This window comes from Malania oleifera, chromosome 9 (assembly GCF_029873635.1).
Source record: "Malania oleifera isolate guangnan ecotype guangnan chromosome 9, ASM2987363v1, whole genome shotgun sequence".
NCBI lineage: Eukaryota > Viridiplantae > Streptophyta > Magnoliopsida > Santalales > Ximeniaceae > Malania > Malania oleifera.
Window position 1 is genome coordinate 7,617,993 of NC_080425.1, and position 20,208 is coordinate 7,638,200.

The 20,208-nt window shown below is 31.4% G+C and overlaps 1 pseudogene; it reads left to right on the forward strand.

Moving 5' to 3' along the window:
* The first annotated feature begins 12,138 nt into the window (after positions 1–12,138).
* LOC131164498 (subtilisin-like protease SBT3) lies at positions 12,139–14,091 on the forward strand (annotated as a pseudogene).
* The last annotated feature ends 6,117 nt before the right edge of the window (positions 14,092–20,208 follow it).

The window sequence follows — 20,208 nt, forward strand, 5'->3', positions numbered from 1 at the left end:
ATATAAAAATATTAGGGGAAGTTGGGATAGGGCCAATCACATGGGGAGAGAGGGGAAAGGGAAAGAAAGAAAAGAAAAATAAAAAGGTAAATCCAATAACACTCCTTGAGTTTTCCAAATATGACACTCTTAACACTTGAGTTTTCAAAAACTACCAAAAAACCCTTGAACATTAGTTTTATTCACTAATTAAACTTTTTGCTAGTTGACTGGTAGTATACTATTAAGTATATGTGTAAAAATAATTTGTATCCATAGTAAAATAGAGATACATTGTAGTCAAATTGAGTCGATACAATAAAATACTTGAACTTGATTCAACTAGAAGATATTAAGTTCGAAACTCAAGTCGAACTCAATTGATTTCATAATTGTTAAAGTGAGCTCGACTCGGCTACAAGTTCATGAAACTAGAGTTTGACTTGATTATAAGTTAATATTATATAATATTTAATATATTTATAAAATATTATATTATATGACTTCGAAATATAAAAATGATAAAATTTAAAAGCTTAATTAAGCTTGAATCTCCCTTCAAGTAATATTATTGAACTCGAACTTGTTAAAATACTCGAGTAGTTCAAACTCAACTCAAACTCGAGTAGAATCGAGTCGAGTGACGTTATAAGATGAGTCGAGTTTGAGTATTTTGAGAGTAAGTTTGACTCACTTACACCCCATAATAATAAAAATAATATTTTAGAATTTAATTTAATAAATTAATTTGAGAAAATTAACCAGTCTAATATCTTGATAATGGATTAAGTGAATGAAAGACCTACTCAAATATTGAAATACTAGTCCATCTAGTCTAATCACTTTGGATTAACTAGTGGACATCAGTATAACAAAATATATATATATATATATATATATATATATATTATTAATTTATTTTTAAAAAATATATATACATGAAAAAGTATAACTTACTATTAAATCCTACAAAATACTTAGTAAATACAATGCTACAAAGTGTATCTTAGATGTAACTTAATTTGATAAACAATTAATAACTAAACATATCATAAAATAAATAAAATGTAGTTCAATATTTTTAAATTCAAGTAATCTATCAAATATGGTGTTTAAAAAAATTTAAAATTATATTTTAAAAATTAAAGCTATAAAATATAATGTTAGTTCTTCTATATATAAAATATGAATGCTAAATGAATAAAGAAAACTCAAAATTATATTAATTGATTGACCTTTATGTGAGAAAATTTACCAATTTTTTATAATTTTATTCAAGTTGTAATGTAACGCCCCAAAAATGATATGTTTGGGAATGTAAAAAAATAAAATAAATAAATAAATTATTTAAGATTTAAAATTAAATTGAATAATAAATTAATTAATTAAATAATAAGAATTATGAATTAAGTAATATAATATATATGAGCTCGTGACAGAGTTAGAATGAGTGAATGTCATGGTGATGCATCAATATAGGGAAGACAATAGTGAGGCTGATTTTCTTGCTAAAGAAGGAGAAATGGGAAACAATGTAATCTACGAAGAACAACACCTTCTACCATATTATCTGAAAGGTATCCTTTTGATGGATAGGTGGGGTCTCGTTTCCGTTCGTCGTTAGTTCAACTCTAGAGTTTCGTTTGGTGTATTTCGTTTTGATTTTGGTTGTTTTTATGTTTTTATCTCCTTTGTTAGTTATGCTTAATTTTGTTTGTTCTAATTTGGTTTGTTTGTTTTAACTTGTAACCACGGTATTCCTCCGCCAAAAGTGAGGGTATATTAATAAATAAATGGAGGTGCCACCCTCTTTTAGTAAAATATATATATATATATATATATATATATGCAAAGATTAAAAGTTATTATTATTATTATTATATTATTTAAATATAGAAGTTTACCTTAAGCTTCTTGAAGCTTCAAGATTTCAAAATTTTGAAGGAAGCAGAACGCCACCCCCACCCCCCACCTTGCTTCTCACGCTCTCTCCTTCCATCTCCTTCATTCTCTTTCCCACTCTCCTCAGTTTCTCAGCTGATATTCACCCGATTGAAAATCAAAAAATTCCGTTGGATTCCATTCTCCGCTACCGACATTTCTACTCGAGTGAATTTGTCATAGAACTGACATAGGCATATCTGTTGAGGTAAGCTCAATTCTCACTTTTATCTCAATTTCTCATAAATATTTAAGTTTAATTGACGATCGGATACCATCACGAGAATTTAAGGGTGATTCTCTACAAGTCTAGCAGAGCATATTTCTCGTGGGGTCGTCGTAGGCATAAATCAAAAATTAGGCTAATGGGGTTATTAGGGGCTTATTATTATTTAATTATTGTAGATTTGGAAATGTTAAATATTGGACATTCTGAGGTTGAATTAGACTTATTGAATTTATGGCTCGGGTAAGCACCACGAGTGTAATTTCGGGATCCTGTGGGCATAGTTCAAGAAAACCGAGGTAAGTTGATTATCTTGGAGTTTAATAATTTATTTAGGTTATTGGGAGCCTAAGAAATATTTTATAGAAATTATGTTGGAATTATGTTGAATGTTTTGGGGAAATGGAAATTGTAGCTTTTTGTGCTGAAAATGTCAGGAGCTTAAGATTGAACTATGCGGGCATCTCAGTAAGACAGGTAAGGAGAATAAGTTATGCTGGCTTTACAAGGCTTAAAATCTTGTTATCTTATTTTGATGCTAATAAACAAGTAAAATTTAATGTATTTGTATGAGTAATGATATTTCAGGGTTCATATATGTGAAAGTAAGGTCAAAGTGCTCACAAGGATCAAATATGATGGAAGTAAGGTCAAAGTGCTCACAAGGATCAAATGAAGCTTAAATGAGCCAAGGCATGAATTACTTGTTGAAGAATATGAGGACGTGAATGAGTTATTGAAAGTCAAGGCATATTAAATTCAAAAGAACCAAAGAAAGGCAAAGTAAGAAAGCTCAAAGAATATGGAAGTTTGAAGAAAAGATGGATTCAATCAAAGGACAAAGCATGAAGACTCAAGAACTTAGAATGTTAATATTTTAGAAGTTTCATGTGAGTGCTTTAATGTTTAAAATATCGTTTGAAATATTTTGAAACTCTTAGGTTAACTTCTTAGACCTAGATACTTTTTAAAATACCTGAAAAATATTTTTATAAGGTCAAAAATTATTTTAAAAAGGTTAGAATCATTTTTAGAATAAAGAGCACCAAAAAGAGTTTTTCCCAAATGCTGTCAGTTTTTATACATCCGCATTGAGGTGAATTTTTCTCTATCAAACGCTCATTATTTTAAAGAGTGATAAACATGAAAGTTGTAGGATTTTCTCTTAGCCTTATTTTGACATAAATAACACCTAATTTGAAGTTATACAGAAAACTTTATGGCCAAAACACTGAAACAAGGTCACTGCTGTCAGACATTTAAACACTGTTCAACGAACAAATTTTTAAAATTCTAATGTTTTAAATTATAGCCGTTTGAACCTTAAATATTCTAATAAATAGGGAAATTCTTTAAGGAAATTTTTGCAAGTTTGAAAGCCTATAAATACATGGTTTTGCAAAAAAAAAACCAAGAATTGAAAAATCTGTTTTGAGGAGCTGAAAGTACTCTTGTTCTTTCTAAGTTCTCTTGCTCACTCATTGAAAAATTCTTTTGCTGAGAATTCTGAAGTGCTGATCCTTCCTTCTTTGAATTCCTATTGCTAATCCTCTTCTAAGAAGGATATTGGTGAATTCAACACTTGAGCTTCATTCTATTTCCTATTGATATTTTACATTTAAGTATATAGTGCTGAAATTGTACTAACTTGCTCTTTGAGAGAGTATACTTGTACGTAAATTTTATCTTATGTTTCTTGTAGTTCATTGACGTTCTAAGGTGTTTGGATCGTTAGCTAAGCAAGGAAATATTGCTTAGAGAGGCGGACTCTAGCCTATGTAAGGAGTGACTGAACGAGGGAATATCGTTTGGAGAAGGCAGGCTCTAGCCTTAACCAAGGAATGTTGTAATCGGTTTTGCTCCACCCGTCAATGGAACAGGTTTAGTGAATCCTGTCGCGACGTCCCGAGAGCGCGTGTGCCCTAGGCGGCGAAATAAAATCATTTTAATGTTTTCATGGAAAAAAATGGTATAGAAGTCGCCACTAACCTTTAGTGCGGTTAGAACACATGATTACTACCCCGTTAGGGGTAGAATCGGTCTACATTACCAGAGTTGGGGTCAGGAGTTCGGTTACGTGAGGGGAAAGTACGAGCACCCCCTACGCGCCCGTTCTTACGAACGGTACCTAATTAATTTGAGATTATCCCTAAGTTAATCTAATAATTCTTTAAATTACTCCTTTTATGAATTTATAAATACATGTAAAAAAATAAATAAATAAAATAATAAATAAATAAAGATAATATATACATATATATTCCCTCAGAGCTTAGGGTACGTGATGCCCGAAGGCTCATACCCCCGCAATAAAATCATAGGGATTGAAAATCGAAAATAATTAATAACAAAAATATCATAATAACAAAATGACAATACATTAATACAAAATAATAATAATAATAATAATAATAATAATACGATTAAACATACATATAATTTAAAGTAGAACAATATCAGTAATAATAATAATAATAATAATAATAATAATAATAATAATAATAATAATAATAATGGTGAATACAGAAAAATAATATATAAAAAAAAAACTGATGATAATATACAATGATAATAAAAATAATAGTAACAATAAACACAATAATAATAATAATAATAATAATAATAATAATAATAATAATAATAATAAATGATAAATAATAATAATAGTAATAAATAATAAATAATACTAGTAATAATACACTCATCAATATATCAATAATATAATAATAGTACCATAAAAATTCAACACATGATAATAATAATGATATATAATACCTAACACACACTATAATAGTAATAATAAGAAGTGATAATCATGAGGATACACTTGCCTAATATCCTATAAATACAACTATACCAATATGGAAATAATTAGACCCTCACATAAATCATATAATATACACACATGGAAACAAAAGAATGAGGTTATGGCAACCCTAAAACTTAACATACCTTATATCGAAAACAATATACGATAGCATGGGTTTCCTAAAAACTATTTCACAAGATATACATATGGAAGTAATTAAGTCCTAACCATGTAAGCCAACCCAATGCCCTGAACATAATACATGTAAATATAGACATGAGATCGTTATAACATGCCAACAATGGGAAGCAAATAATGACTTAAACAATACCACAAAAATGCAAATGTGAATATAAGTTCAACATTGATAAAAACCATACAATATTAAACAATATGAAACCTACAACAATAATTATACAAATAAAAATATTCAACATATACATCTAATGTAACAAAGGTCTACCTGCAACCATAAAAGAAATAAATTAATTAGTACCTCGGCCACAAAATATAATCATAGATATATATAAAACAAGTATTGGAAGATGAGACTCCACAATAATGAAATAACCCAAAATAAAAATAAAAATAAAAATAAAAATAAAAAATGGAAAAAAAAAAAAAAAAAAAAAAAAACAGTGTGTGTGCGTGCTGAGTGTATGGGTTTACATGCCTACTATATACACAAATACAAATAAAATAAAATAAAGACTCTAGCTTTAATTATTAAAAACTGAACCAAACCAATATAAATATGTATATATATTTATATATATATATAAATATATATATATGTATATATATGTATATATATATGATAGATACAACCTGAATATTTTGCTTGCTGGTGTGATGGCCGAAAGCTTCAGCAGCCGAGATGGGTCCGTGCGAAACGACGGTGGGTTGCTGGGCGTTTGCTGCAGTCGGCCGTGGTCGCTGGACTCGGATGGTGGCCGGAGGGACGTTGCAGAGGAGGGTGGAACAGGTGCTGAAACTGGTGCTCGGGTCTGCTGGGTCGAATGGTGGCAGTGAGCAGGGAGTGGTGGCGGTAACTCCTCTCCTTCTGGTGCGGCTGTGGAGGATGGTCGGTGCAGCAGATTCAGCAGGAGTGGTGGCCGGCGTTCGGCTGGGTTGCTGGAATCGTGGTGGATGTGATGGTCTTCGGAGGAAAGGTGGAGGCTTTGGACTTGTATGGAGTTCGGGTGCTATAATGGTTGCAGCAGATGAGAGATTTGCCGAGGGGGTTCTCGGCCGTGGTGGTCGACCGGAGTTGATGGGGTGCTGTGGTGTGGTGAGGCTGTTAATATGAGAGGGTTGCTAAAGTTGGAAGTGTGGTCGGAGTGGAGAATGAGAGAGTATGGTCTCCGGGAAGAAGAAGAAGAAGAAGAAGAAAAAAAAAAAAATTCTTTTCTTTTTGCTAGGCTGCGCTGCCCCCCCTCCCCCTGTGCGTGTTCAAGCCTTTATAAAGGCATCCCCCAAAAACCCTAGACCCATGTAAATAAAATAATAAAAATAATAATAAAAGTAATAATAATAATATATGAAAATAAAAATAATAATAACAATAGTAACAAAGTAATATAAGAAAATAATTTGTAATAATAGAAAATTAATAAAAATAGTAATAAAGTAATAATAATGAAAATAATAATAATATAAATAGAAGTAAAAATAAAAATAAAAGTAATAATAATAATACTAATGAAAAATAATAATAATAATAAGAATAAATAAAATAATAAAAATACTAATAAAATAATAATAATAATAATAATAATAATAATAATAAATATATTGGGTCTGGGTAAAAATGGGGTGTCTACAAATCCTTTGGTGGTTTGCCAAAGGCGAGGACGTAGGCTGGGTATAAGCCGAACCTCGTAAAAATCTCCGTCTCACTCTCTCTTTCCCTATTTTTTTTATTTTCAGTACATAATTAAAATTGCGTGGATGATTTAAATTGAAAATCAAATATACTACGCATATTTAGAAATCAAGTAAACTTAAAGATTAATTTTGATTTGGGTTACAGAAACCGAAAGGGATTACGTTGGTGAAACCATATCTTGCGGAAACCATATGGGAGTACGTTTCTTGGTTAAACACCCAAAGATAAATTAACTGAAAGTTTATTTGAGTTTTGAATATTTGGAAAGACTGATTTAATGTTGTATTGAACATCATATTAAGCAAATCTATATATATAGGGCTTGATTAAAATTTATATCTAGGGCTTACTACAAAAGCTTTATTGTGTTTGTGAAAGGATTGTTGAATATTAAATTACATTCTTCCCAAGGTTTTCAAATTCATAATCACGGGCCTTATATAGACAAACAAACAATCTCAAGATTTTATATTACCAAAGTGCTAAAAACTTTATATCTTGGTTTGGTTGTTTGATGTTTAACTTGTATTTGGCAATTAAATTGATTGTTTGGTTTGAAGATTGTGTTTAATTGATTGGTTGTTTAATTGTGTTATTGATTGGACAAAAGAACTAAGTTCTTGTGTGATTGGTGAAATTAAACAAACAAGTTAAAGAATTGGTTAAGTGTTTAAAGAAGTTAAGAATTCTTAAAAGAAGTTAAAAGAAATTTTTAAAAGCCAATTCACCCCCCCCCACTTGGGAAGCTATTCCTAATTTCAAGGTATAGTAGGTATTTTTATGATATATTGGTTGAAATATATGTGAAATGAATTATGGTATTTTCCCTGAAATTATTATTATGATGATATGAATAATAGATGAGAAATTGTGTGGCATATGATTTTATGAAAATTTTGAAATGTATTGTGTAAAATGTGATTTGAAATGGGAAATATGGGAAAATGATATGATGATGAATATCCTTGAGGAAATAAAATGTAATGTGGAAATGTTATACAATTTTCTGGAAAATATTGAAAAGGGATAAATGTATATACGGAAATGATTTTATGGGAATAGTGGAAATAAGAAACACTAATATGATGGGTTTTAGAAAAAAATGGTATATGTTGTAGGTATACTAATGTCATTAAGGATATGTATGATGGAGTAATGACTAGTGTAAGGACTATAGATGGAGAAACTAGAGAATTTCCAATTACCATAGGTGTACATCAAGGATCTGCTTTGAGTCCTTATCTTTTTGCTTCAGTGATGGACCAATTTACTAAGAGTATTCAAAAGGAGGTTTTATGGTGTATGTTGTTTGCAGATGATATTGTAATAATTGACAAAACTAGGGATGAAGTAAAGGCTGAGTTAGAATTATGGAGAGAAGCTTTGGAATCTAGAGGCTTTAGGATAAGTAGAAATAAAATAGAATATATGAAATGTAATTTTAGTAATGATAGGAGGAATATTGGAGACAAAGTTAAACTTGATGATGAAGAAATAAATAGCACTTGTAGATTTCGATACCTTGGATCTATTATACAAGTTGAAGGAGAAATTGAAGATGATGTAATGCATAGAGTTAAAGCAGGTTTGGTAAAATGGAGAAGTGCTTCAAGTGTGCGATGTGATCGTAGAATACCCTTAAAATTGAAAGGGAATTTTTATAGGACAGCTATAAGACCAGCTATGTTATATGGATTAGAATGTTGGGCGATGAAGAACATAATATCCAAAAAGTAAAAGTAGCCGAGATGAGGATGCTTAGATGGATGAGTGGTATGGCATTGAAAGATAAATTAAGGAATGAACATATTCATGGTAAGTTAGGTGTAACTCCTATAGAAGATAAGATAAGAAAGGGACGACTCAGATGGTATGGACATTTGCAACGTAGGCCCTATAGTGTACTTGTGAGGAAGAGTGGCTTAGTTATTGTGGGGGGTAGTAGAAGGGGAAGGGGTAGACATAAAATAACTTGGGAGGAGATAGTGAGTAAAGATTTAATATCCTTGAATCTATCAAAAGAAATGGTCTATGATCGCATAAATTGGCGGAAAAGGATTCATATAGCCGACCCCACTTAGTGGGACTAAGGCTTGGTTTTGTTGTTGTTGTTGTTTTGTTGTAATATTTGTGAATATTGAGAAATGTAGAATATGGGAAATATGGAAATGATTTTCTATGAAATGGGAAAAAAAAAATGAAATATTGATATGTGCATACTGGAAATGATGAAATATATGAAATGCGATATATTCCCATATTTGCTTATATATTATTATGAGATGAATTGTGAAATTGAAATGCTGAGAATGAAACAGTAGAAAATGAGAAATCTACTGGGAATATTGTTTTATGAATATTGAATGAAAATACTGGACATGTGAAATTTGATATATGAATATGGAAATATTGCAACGTGAAATTCTGCAATATGAATAATGAAATATGGGAATTGATTTGTGAATGATGAAGTGTGAATACTAGAAATGAAATGTAAATATTAGAATTGAAATGTGAATACTGGATATGTGAACATTGTAGCGTAACAACTGCAATGAATATATGTATTGATATGGGAAACGTTGATATGAGAAAAGTGAAATAGTGAAAATGAAACCCTCAAGGATGGATATGTAAACCCTGGCAACGGGTTATGATATCGAGCGTGGTACTGATGCTAGCGGTTGAAAAGGGCAACCACACGGACTCGTGAAGCGTGTGGCATGATAGTGTGAATGAGCCAGAGTAGAGTTGTTTATTGCCCCTAGATTCCAGACCAGGGTATGTAGCAGACCATTTGTTACTACCAACAGGTATATGGTATTATTTGATCTAACCGGGTTGGCCAATCGCGGTTAGATCCAGCCTTCGGGCCGCCTAACCTTGACCATGGGGGGAAGCATGGCCTGAAGAAAAATCCTCAGGGCAGCCATGGGTTACAGACATGGCATGGCCTGGTTACAGAGGATACCCATGGGTTGGATAGCAGACTGGAAATGAACATGAGTTACAAACACGATATGGAAAGGTTACTGAGGATACTCATGGGCCTAATAAATGAGAAAATAATGATATAATGGAAATAAACTGAGATGAAAGAAAGATGAGAAAAATAAATGAAACCGAGAAATGGGATATAAAGTTTATAATAGTTGTGTTTTATATTTATATAGCTATTTGCACATATTAGATATTATATCATATAAATAATGTTTTGACCGAATACATATATATATATATATATAAGTTGATGTAAACGCACTCATATTGCCACACACTATCAATAACTTATTCCGTCTTACTGAGATGTGTCTCGCCCAAGCATTAAATATTTCAAGAAACCGAGATCGAGTTGGTAATAGAGCTCCCAGAAATGTATATTCGCTGTGGTGTATGTATATATTGTCTTTCGCTAATAAGTATTTGAAATATAATGTGATCGGTATACCGATGCCCAAAATGGGTCAGGTGATATGTACGGTATCGGGGTGTTGACGTGTCCGATAAGTATGATATAAAAAAAAATGGTATGAAAAATTGGGGTGTCACATGTAATATTATTAAATATATAACATTCAATTAGGTTTGAAAAAAATCCGCAATTCGAACAACTAGCTAGTTGATCCAAATTGATTTCAAAATTATATTTTATTTTTTAAAGATATATTTAGCTATTTAAATCACATGAAATGTATATAACAAATATTTTGAACAATATAATTATCTAAGTATTTTTTTCTGAATTAATAATATTATTTAATTTTTTACATTTAAATTTTTAAAAGAATAATTTAATTATTTGTCGTTATGCTTATGCTGATTGCCAATTGATCGATTATAACTGTCGTTGAGTGTTCAATTCTCTTATAGTTTTAATTTTTAAAACATGTTTTACTTAATAGTACTTAATTAATTAAGGTAATATCATTTTTAAGAATTTATTTGTCAAAATCGATTAAGAAGATAAAACTTTTATTTTCTTAAGGATAAATTTTTATTTTTTTCACTAAATTTATTAAACTAATAGAAGGTTTATTTTAGTAATAAACTCAAATTTCAAGGATTACTTTGAGTCTTTATAAATGAAAGGAATGGGGTGTCATATTTAAAAAATCATACTTAAAAAAGTGGGAGGGCACTATAGAGAGAGAGAGAGAGAGAGAGAGAGAGGCTAAGAAAAAAAACAAAAACAAAATAATGAAAATCCCTCAGCTCATGCACATGGACATTGAACATTTGTCTGCATATTCACGTTTTTATATAGTGAGACAAATTTTTGCGTAAGTCTAGTAAAGGCTTTTAATAAAATAAAAAAAATAAAAGAAAAGAGAAGAAATTGTCTAAGTGCATGGTTTCCGTTTAGCATGATTTAAAAGTCAAAAAAACTTGAAAAGAATAAAAATAGAAAGAGCTTCAATTTTTATATTCAGTTATTATAGAAAGTGAAATAGAAAGATGAAATATGTAATTGATTGCGAATGTAAATTTTAATTTCAATGTCATTAGCCTTTGAATTTTCTTAATTTTAGTCATATTAATACAATTTTCTATTCTTAAAATAGTTAATTAAATAAGCAGAAAATATATAAACACAATTTTTTTTATTTTTTTTTCATTTCTATTTTCTCCAATAAAATTTTTAAGTCACATCGAACACTTGAAAAGAGGAATTTATGTTTTCATATTTAGTCATCAAGGAATTGAAATATATATATATGTATAGTGAATTAGTAAACAATCTTTAGATTTTACACATCATGAAAATTTAATATTTAAATTTTTTTTATAACTACTTTTCAATAGCACTTTATTTACAAAGAAAATAGAATAAAACTAGATTTCCATTTTAATTTAATTTTTTTATTTTTTTAAAAAAAATAATTCAAACATATTCTTTAGATTCAAATAGTGTCTTACTCTTTCAAGTCTTATATTTGGATTTGCATAAATTCAAGTTATTTATTAAATTTTAGCCTTGCATAGGTAAGGTGAAAAAAAAAAAAAAAAATTCTCTGAAGGAAGTGGAAGCAGAAAAAAAAAAAGAAAAAAAGAAAAAAGAAAACTCCCTGGATCTTAAGGGTTGTTAAAGAGATTTTTGGGGTACCGACAACAAACACAAAGTTATTGTTCTTTGTTCTTTCATTACCGATAATAAAGATATATAAAGAGATTAGTCCTTGATCATTTTCTTACAATTGCTAAAGAAAAGAAAGAATGGGGAGTACTATGAGTAAAGTCCATCCTTTATTAATATTCTTCCTTGCATTTATCTTGCTTTCTTCCCATGTTTGGTCAATGCCAAGGAAGTCCAGATCTACATATATTGTGCATATGGATGAATCTCTCATGCCCAAGGTCTTCGTAGCCAACCACCATTGGTACTCCTCTATTCTTAACTCTATCTCAAGGGCAAGACCTTTTGAGAAGACCAACTTGAAGACCAACTTGTCGTACATCCATCAATCTAGCCCCACCCTTGTCTACACCTACCATAATGTCCTTCACGGTTTTAGTGCAGTTCTTTCTATTGAAGAACTATAGACACTAAAGAAGTTTACAGGATTTGTATTAGCCTACAGTGATAAGACTATCACTCTAGACACAACTCACACATCAGAATTCCTCTCTCTCAACAATTTCACTAGTCTCTGGCTAGTTTCAAATTATGGAAAGGATGCCATCATCGGTGTTATTGACACTGGGGTTTGGCCTGAGAGCAAGAGCTTCACGGACTGTGGTATGACTAGAGTTCCAGCTAGGTGGAAGCGGACATGCCAAGAAGGAGAGGAGTTCAATTCCTCTATGTGTAACTTAAAGCTTATAGGAGCTTGATACTTTAACAAAGGAGTTGTGGCTGCGAATCCCAATGTTAAGATCCCCATGAACTCACCTAGAGACATAGAAGGGCATGGGATGCACACATCCTCCATAGCTGCAGGGAGCTACGTGCCAAGTGTGTCATTCTTTGGTTATGCATACGGAACAGCAAGAGGAATTGCCCCACATGCAAGGATCACAATGTACAAGGCACTTTGGGTTAAGAGCTACACATCTGATATTGTTGCAGCTATGGATCAAGCTGTGGTTGATGGTGTTGACGTGATTTCTATGTCATTAGGTTTGGATGATGTGGCATTGTATGAGGACCCAATTGCAATAGCTTCCTTCGGGGCCATGGAGAAGGAGTGTTTGTGTCATCCTCTGCAGAAAATAGAGGTCCATCCCCTGGGACCTTACACAATGGAATCCCTTGGGTTTTGACTGTTGCTGCAGGCTCCATCGATCGACAATTTGCTGGAACACTAACACTTGGAAACAACCTAACTGTTGTCGAATGGACCATGTTCCATGCAAGTGTCGTGGTTGTTGACTTGCCTTTGATATATGACAAGACCCTCTCAACATGCAATTCCTCAATTTTTTTATCTAATGCTCCAAAAAATTTCACCATCATTTTTTAAAAGTACAAAAATACATCTCCCTTTGACCAGTTACAGTATGTTGCTGCATCAAAAGTGCGTGTTGCAATATTTGTCAGTAGTGATGCTACATTTTTTGACGATAACTTTTTTCCTTGTCCTGGCATTGTGATTAGCCCGAAAGAAGCACTCATTGTCATCAAATATGCTACAAACTACTACGAATGCAACAATCAACATGAAGTTTCAAGAGACATTTGTGGGGACAAAACCTGCCCCATTTGCTTCTTCTTACACTTCGAGAGGCCCCTCCCCAATTTATCCTTATGTCTTAAAACTGGATATAATGGCTCCGGGAACGAATGTTTTGGCTGCTTGGGTTCCACCTGTTCCTGCAACTCAAATTGCACAAAATTGGGGCTTGGCCAGTGATTATAATATGATATCGGGGACATCCATGGCTTGTCCTCATGCTTCAGGTGTGGTTGCGCTCATAAAAGCAGCACACCCTGAATGGACCACAGCAACCATTCGCTCTGCCATGGTCACTACTGCAAATCCTTTTGATAATACTTTCGATCCTATTATGGACCTTGGCCATACTAATCTTACTTTCGCATCACCTCTAGTCATGGGATCTGGTCAGGTTAATCCCAACCAAGCGCTAAATCCAGGACTTATATATGATGCCACTTGTCAAGACTACATTAATCTCCTTTGCTCCACAAATTTTACCAAGAATCAAATCTCAACAATCACCAGATCAAGTAGTTACAATTGCTCGAGTCCTAATTCTAATCTCAATTACCCATCATTTATTGCCTTGTAAATAAAATGTTAAAGTTGTTGTGCATCATTATATATAAATAAAATAATAAATATACGATGCTTTTGACTTACCATTGCATGTTCATCTTTGGTGGAGGCTTAAAGAGCTTTTGGATTGCCCATATACATAACAACCTCCTCCATTTTCTCTCATGTTGAAATATTCAACCATGAGCAAATGCTTTTATCAAGTTTTAGTTCAATTACTGCATAATATATAACTTAATTCTTTTACAAATTTTGGTCTTATTTTAAAAGGATAAAGGCTTTTATATACATAATGATTTTCATAATTTCTACTTCTATATATAGTATGAAAATTTATTCCTTGTAGAAATGTTTAGTATTACTTTTTAAAAGATTAATATTCTACATATCATTCATAGTTATAGAAATTAAAGGAATTTTTTATCTTGCATTCAAAATATAAGGATTTTGTCTACAATATTATTTACACCATTCATACTATTATATATTGTATAGATTTTTAAAAAAATCTTGAATTGTAAAAATAGTTTATTATGTACAAAAGAAAATGAAAAATAATTTGTTCTAAAAATATTTTCACTTTCTTTTTCTCGGACAAAGTCTTAAAGTCAAATGAAACCTTAAGGATTTCTTTGCATGCATGCATGCATAGAAGTCTAGTGAGACGTAACATTATTATCGATTGTTCTTAGTGACAATTATATAATGTATTAAAAAATATAAACACCTATAATTGATTTAATTAGTCAAAATAAAATAAATTAATTATGATCAATTATTTGAATCAATTGTAGATATAAAAAAATAAATCAATGTCTACAATCAATTTAATTGGTCAAAATTAAATACATTTATGAATAATATGTTAATGGATTCATCCAACTTTAATTATGCCTATAGATACTCTGTGACATTTCTCAAGGGGACAATGTAGAAAGAAAAAAATTTAAGAGAGAAGACATACATCAACATAGTTTTTGTTCTTTGACAATTTTTAAAATAGAGAAATATCAACAAATTTTGGATTATACTTATGCAGTATATTTTTTTTTGCTCAAACATCCATAATTATTTATCAATCTTGAACTCACGAAGATTGGATACAAATTCATCTTCCAATATAGTCAAATTCGTCATCCAGAAGATAGACACCACCTAATTCTATAATATTCTCCTTGTGCTCTCGAACCACTTTTAAGGAGATTGAGTTAGAGGATATTTTATCTTAGTTGTTGTAAAGATCCAAGGAGATTGTACCTATTCTTTTAATTAATAAAAAATTAAATATTTGCCCGTAATTTTTTTGTCTTAATTTCAAGGCATGAAATTTGTTGTCATAAATTTCTAGCATGCTTGCTGGGATGTCTTGGCCTCTTATCTCTCTCCTAAACAACAAATTTACAATCCCGCATCATCAAATTAATGGCTCCCATAAAGGATTAGGCTAACAAGAATGCTTACTACGTTCGTGGCTTCCGAATTCACAAATGGTGATATCAACACTGTGAACAACTTGACTTTTGCAGGTCCACTTACTTGCAACAAATTAAATGCCCTTGCCTTACAAAGTCCTCAACAACTCAAGGAGGTTGAGCAAACGATAACACTTGAGCTTCTCATCAAAAACATGTCGAACTTGAAGGTTTCTTTGATCTTAGAACAATCTAGGAGTGGGAGTTGAACTTCAATCTATAAATCAAAAGAATACTCCTTGATTGCTCACAGTCTAGATTGCTTTTTAGAAACCTTGTAGAAGAGATCTGTCCCACATAGCTGAATATCCCCCCATCTATTAATGTTATGCTTGTCATGGTTGTTGACACCTTATTTTTTTCTCGGGTCAATTTAGTTGAAATTTGGGTTAATTTGGAGTTCAATGAACAATTAAATTTTTGTCTTGATTTGCATGCACGAGGTCAAAATCACGACCGAACCCCATCTTATCATTTTGGATTGTCCTGGATCATCTGATGTAGCCGAAAATGGGAAAAAGTAGCATAAAAGACAAAAAAATGTAGAAGGTATGAAAATGTAAAAAGACTTGTCAACCTCTGTTTTGGGCATTTGGTCAAAATAACCATCAACAACTTTATACAACCATATGGACATATTTCAATAGAAAGATTCTTGAGACTTGGTTACTACTAGACCATGATGAAAACATATCACATAAACTTTGTCATAAGATGCTATAAGTATCAAACATATGCAGATCGGAAATCACCACAATGATCTAGGAGCGTTTCTTTACAAGTCTAGCAGAATAGATTTTTGAACTTGGCTTTCCAAGCACCACTCCAAGGCTAAGGTAAGATTTAGGAAATTAAGAAAATTTGATGTTTTTGGGAGTTTAATCATTTATTTGGAGTTTGTTGGACTAGGAAATGTTAAAATAATATTTTACCTAGAGTTGAGTTGATTAAACTAGAATTTATGAATTCAAGGTTCGTGTGAGTGTCGTAGGCACCTGTAGGCATAGCTTCAAGAAATCAGGTAAGGAGAATATATTAAGCCAGTTTTTTTGTAAATTTTATCGGTTAAAATGGAAATTATATGTGTATATATAAAATTATTGTGCAAGTTTTGAAAACCAACTGTTTAAAACTGAGGTTTTTGAGCCTAGAGCTGTGTTAATAGCTATTATTTTTGAAAATGAACCGATTAAAGTAAAGAAAAAGGCTACAAGATTTAAGTAATGGATTCTCTGGATAATTTGAATGGTTGAAATGATTGGTTGGAGTTGTTTTACATTTTCTAAAATTGTTCAAGGTGAGTAGGGTTAGTTATCTCCGTTTTTATTATTAACGCTTATTTTGATTATTAGATAAATTGTGGACATAATTTGACTTATATTTTCAGTAAAGCAGATAATGAACATGGATTGACTTATTATTTCAGTAGTTACATAAATATGTGTATTATTCAAGTCGTGTGGCATGAGGAGAAATGAAAATACTGTGTTGAGTTATGAAATATGTTTAATATGTTGAAATACTGAAATGCATTGGGATTATATTGTATTTAGAATTGTTTAATCAGAGCAGAGTATTAATGTTAAATTGTAATGTATGGCTTGAGAACTCCGGTGGACCATAGTACGCACGGTACCGTTGTGAGAGTTATGGAGAGCTTAGTGTAACCACACGTCTTAAAGAGGCAGTGTTGGTATTGAATAGTCGATTAAGTTGTGAAAGGTAGAGTTCCTCTTAGAGTTTAGGCCAGCATGGGAAAGCCAATCATACTAGTGGACTGAAGAGTTGGGAATTGATTTAACACTAGTGGACCGACCAGGGTTAAGTCTAGCCTACAGGCCACACAACCCGTCATGAGGGGAAGCATGTTGGTTTTTATCCATCTGGAAGTGAGTTCTAAATTTATCTTTATAGATTTAACCATAGTATAATATAACAGTGCAAGTAAATACAGAATAGTGTATGTGAATATAGAATATATGAAGGCAAAGGATGTGAAATGTGATAACAAAGTATGTCATAGAAGAATAGGGCATGTGAAAACTGAGATTATGAAGAGTTGGGTTTTACAGAGATAACAGCATACAAAGTAAAGTAACAAAGTATTAAATGTATTAAATATAGTAGTATTATATGTATTTGGGGTGAAGTAAACTCTTCGCCTGAGGGCTTACTCAGAAAGGCGAGTGCTCTGATAGGTATTAGTTATAGCCATACCAAGTTGCATACCGTATTAGAGTAGAGGGGTATTACATGTATGGGCGTGTAATCTCCCCTATCCTCGAGAACTTTTGCTTATAAATAATTGTGTGTAGGTGTGTGTGTGTGTGTGTGTATATTAGTAGTAGTAGTAGTAGGATTATATGTATTTAAGGCGAAGTAAACTCTCTGCCCGAAGGCTTGCTGAGAAAGGCGAGTGCCCTGATAGGTATCAATTGTAGTCATACCAAGTTGCATAACGTATTAGAGCATAGAGGAGCTACATGTATAGGCGTGTAATCTCCCCTATCCTCGGAAACTTTCTCTAATAAATAATTGTGCGTGTGAGTGGATTTGGTCTGAGAATGGTTTTATAACTATGATTAATTAACAACTGATGATATTTTGTATACACTAAACTCATGATAGCCAAACACTGGTATTAATCTATTTCGTCTTACTGAGATGTGTCTCACCCGTTATACAATTCATCTTTTTCAGGACCTCTACGTGATCGAACTTAGCGAGCTCGGGCCTGGGATTTTTGGCATAGCATTTTTGTGAGAGGGTATAGATCTTGGATGTATTTTTAGGTTTATTTTTTTAGTTTTATGAGATGTATATATGGATACTGGATGTTGGGAAATTTCTTTTTTTTGGGATGTTTATATAGTACTCAGGTATATTATTGAGGATGCTTATTTACTTTTTCGTTGCATGATTGAGGTTATGGTATTAGACACATGTGATTGGATCACATCACACCCCGGGTCCCACTTGGCGGGTTCGGGGCGTGATAGAGTGGTATCAGATGATTAGGTTGTTAGGTTCTGTAGACTCTAGGATGGATTAATACCAGAGTATAGGATCGAGTTAGGATGAGGATAGGACTGGGTAGATTAAGATATTGTTAGAAATTTTGAGTTTTTTTTTTTTTTAGATTGGAGGCAGAAATCCCTTGACGAATGTCGCGACGTCCCGGAGTGCGTGTGCCCCGGGCGGCGAAATTAAAAATCAATTTTAATTTTCAAGGAAAAATAGGAATGTCGGAGTCGCCACTAACCTTTTAGTGTGGTTAGAACACATGATTACTACCCCGTTAAGGGTAGAATGGACCTACGTTACCAGAGCTGGGGTCAGGAGTTTGGTTACGAGAGGGGAAGGTACGAGCACCCCCTACACGCCCGTTCTTACGAACGGTACCTAACTAATTTGGAATTATCCCTAAGTTAATCTAGTAAGTCTTTAAAATTACTCATCTAGTAAATTTATTAGTACACGTGCAAAGTGAATAAATAAATAAATAATACAAAAAATATATATAAAACATAAATATTTACATATTCCCTCAAAACTAAAGGTACGTGAAGCCCGAAGGCTCATACCCCAGCATTAAAATCATAGGGACAAAATCAAAAATAATTTACAAAATACACTCCCAAATTTTGAAAATTTTCTAGGGTTTTTATAAGTACTAAAATACTAGTTGGGAGGTTTTTGGAACTAAAAAAAAAAATGATTTTTAAGTTTCAAAGTATTTTTCTTGCCTTTTTCTATTTTTCTAATTTTTATATTTTTTTTTTCATATTTTTACTGTATTTTGAAATAATCAATAAATCAAAAATATTTTAAAAATTTTTCTCCTAGTTTTCTATTTTTTATAATTTTTAAATCAAAAATATTTTAAAAATTTTTCTCCTAGTTTTCTATTGTTTATAATTTTTCATATTTTTCTGAAATTTCAAATAGCTAAATAAAAAGAGGAAAAATGTACTACTAATACTATAAATCATAACACGTAAAAATTATATATCATAATAATCGAAATCTCAATGTTAAATCCTAAATGTTAATAATCAACCTAACTTTAATACTATAATCTAGTATGAAAATAATCAAACCCTAGAAATTATGCACTTTTATAGACACGTAAGGAGAAAGAACAAGATTATGGAAACCATTCAAATAATAAATCTGCCATAGAATATGCACATAAATAATAAATACACATGTCATAATATCATATATACTACCATAATAATAATCTACCACAATACTTAATGAACTATCATAATGGCGCACTACTTTTCTACATAACATGGTATCCTAATGATAAATTACCATAATAAATAATAATAATAATAATGATAATAATAATAATAATAATAAAATATTAATAAGGACTGCTAAATATAAGCATAATAACAAAGCCATAATATTATATATACTAAAACACTAACAATACCATAGTACTCATAATTACAGTGAATATAAACTATAATGCCAAATATAAGCATAACAATAATATAAGTACTTAATAATAATATAATAACAATATCTTATAATAATAACATAAAAATAGCAATAAATAAAAACATATTAAACATAAACACAACATTAATCTATCTCACATAATAACAATGATAACATATAATAAATAAATAAAAAAAACTGGAACT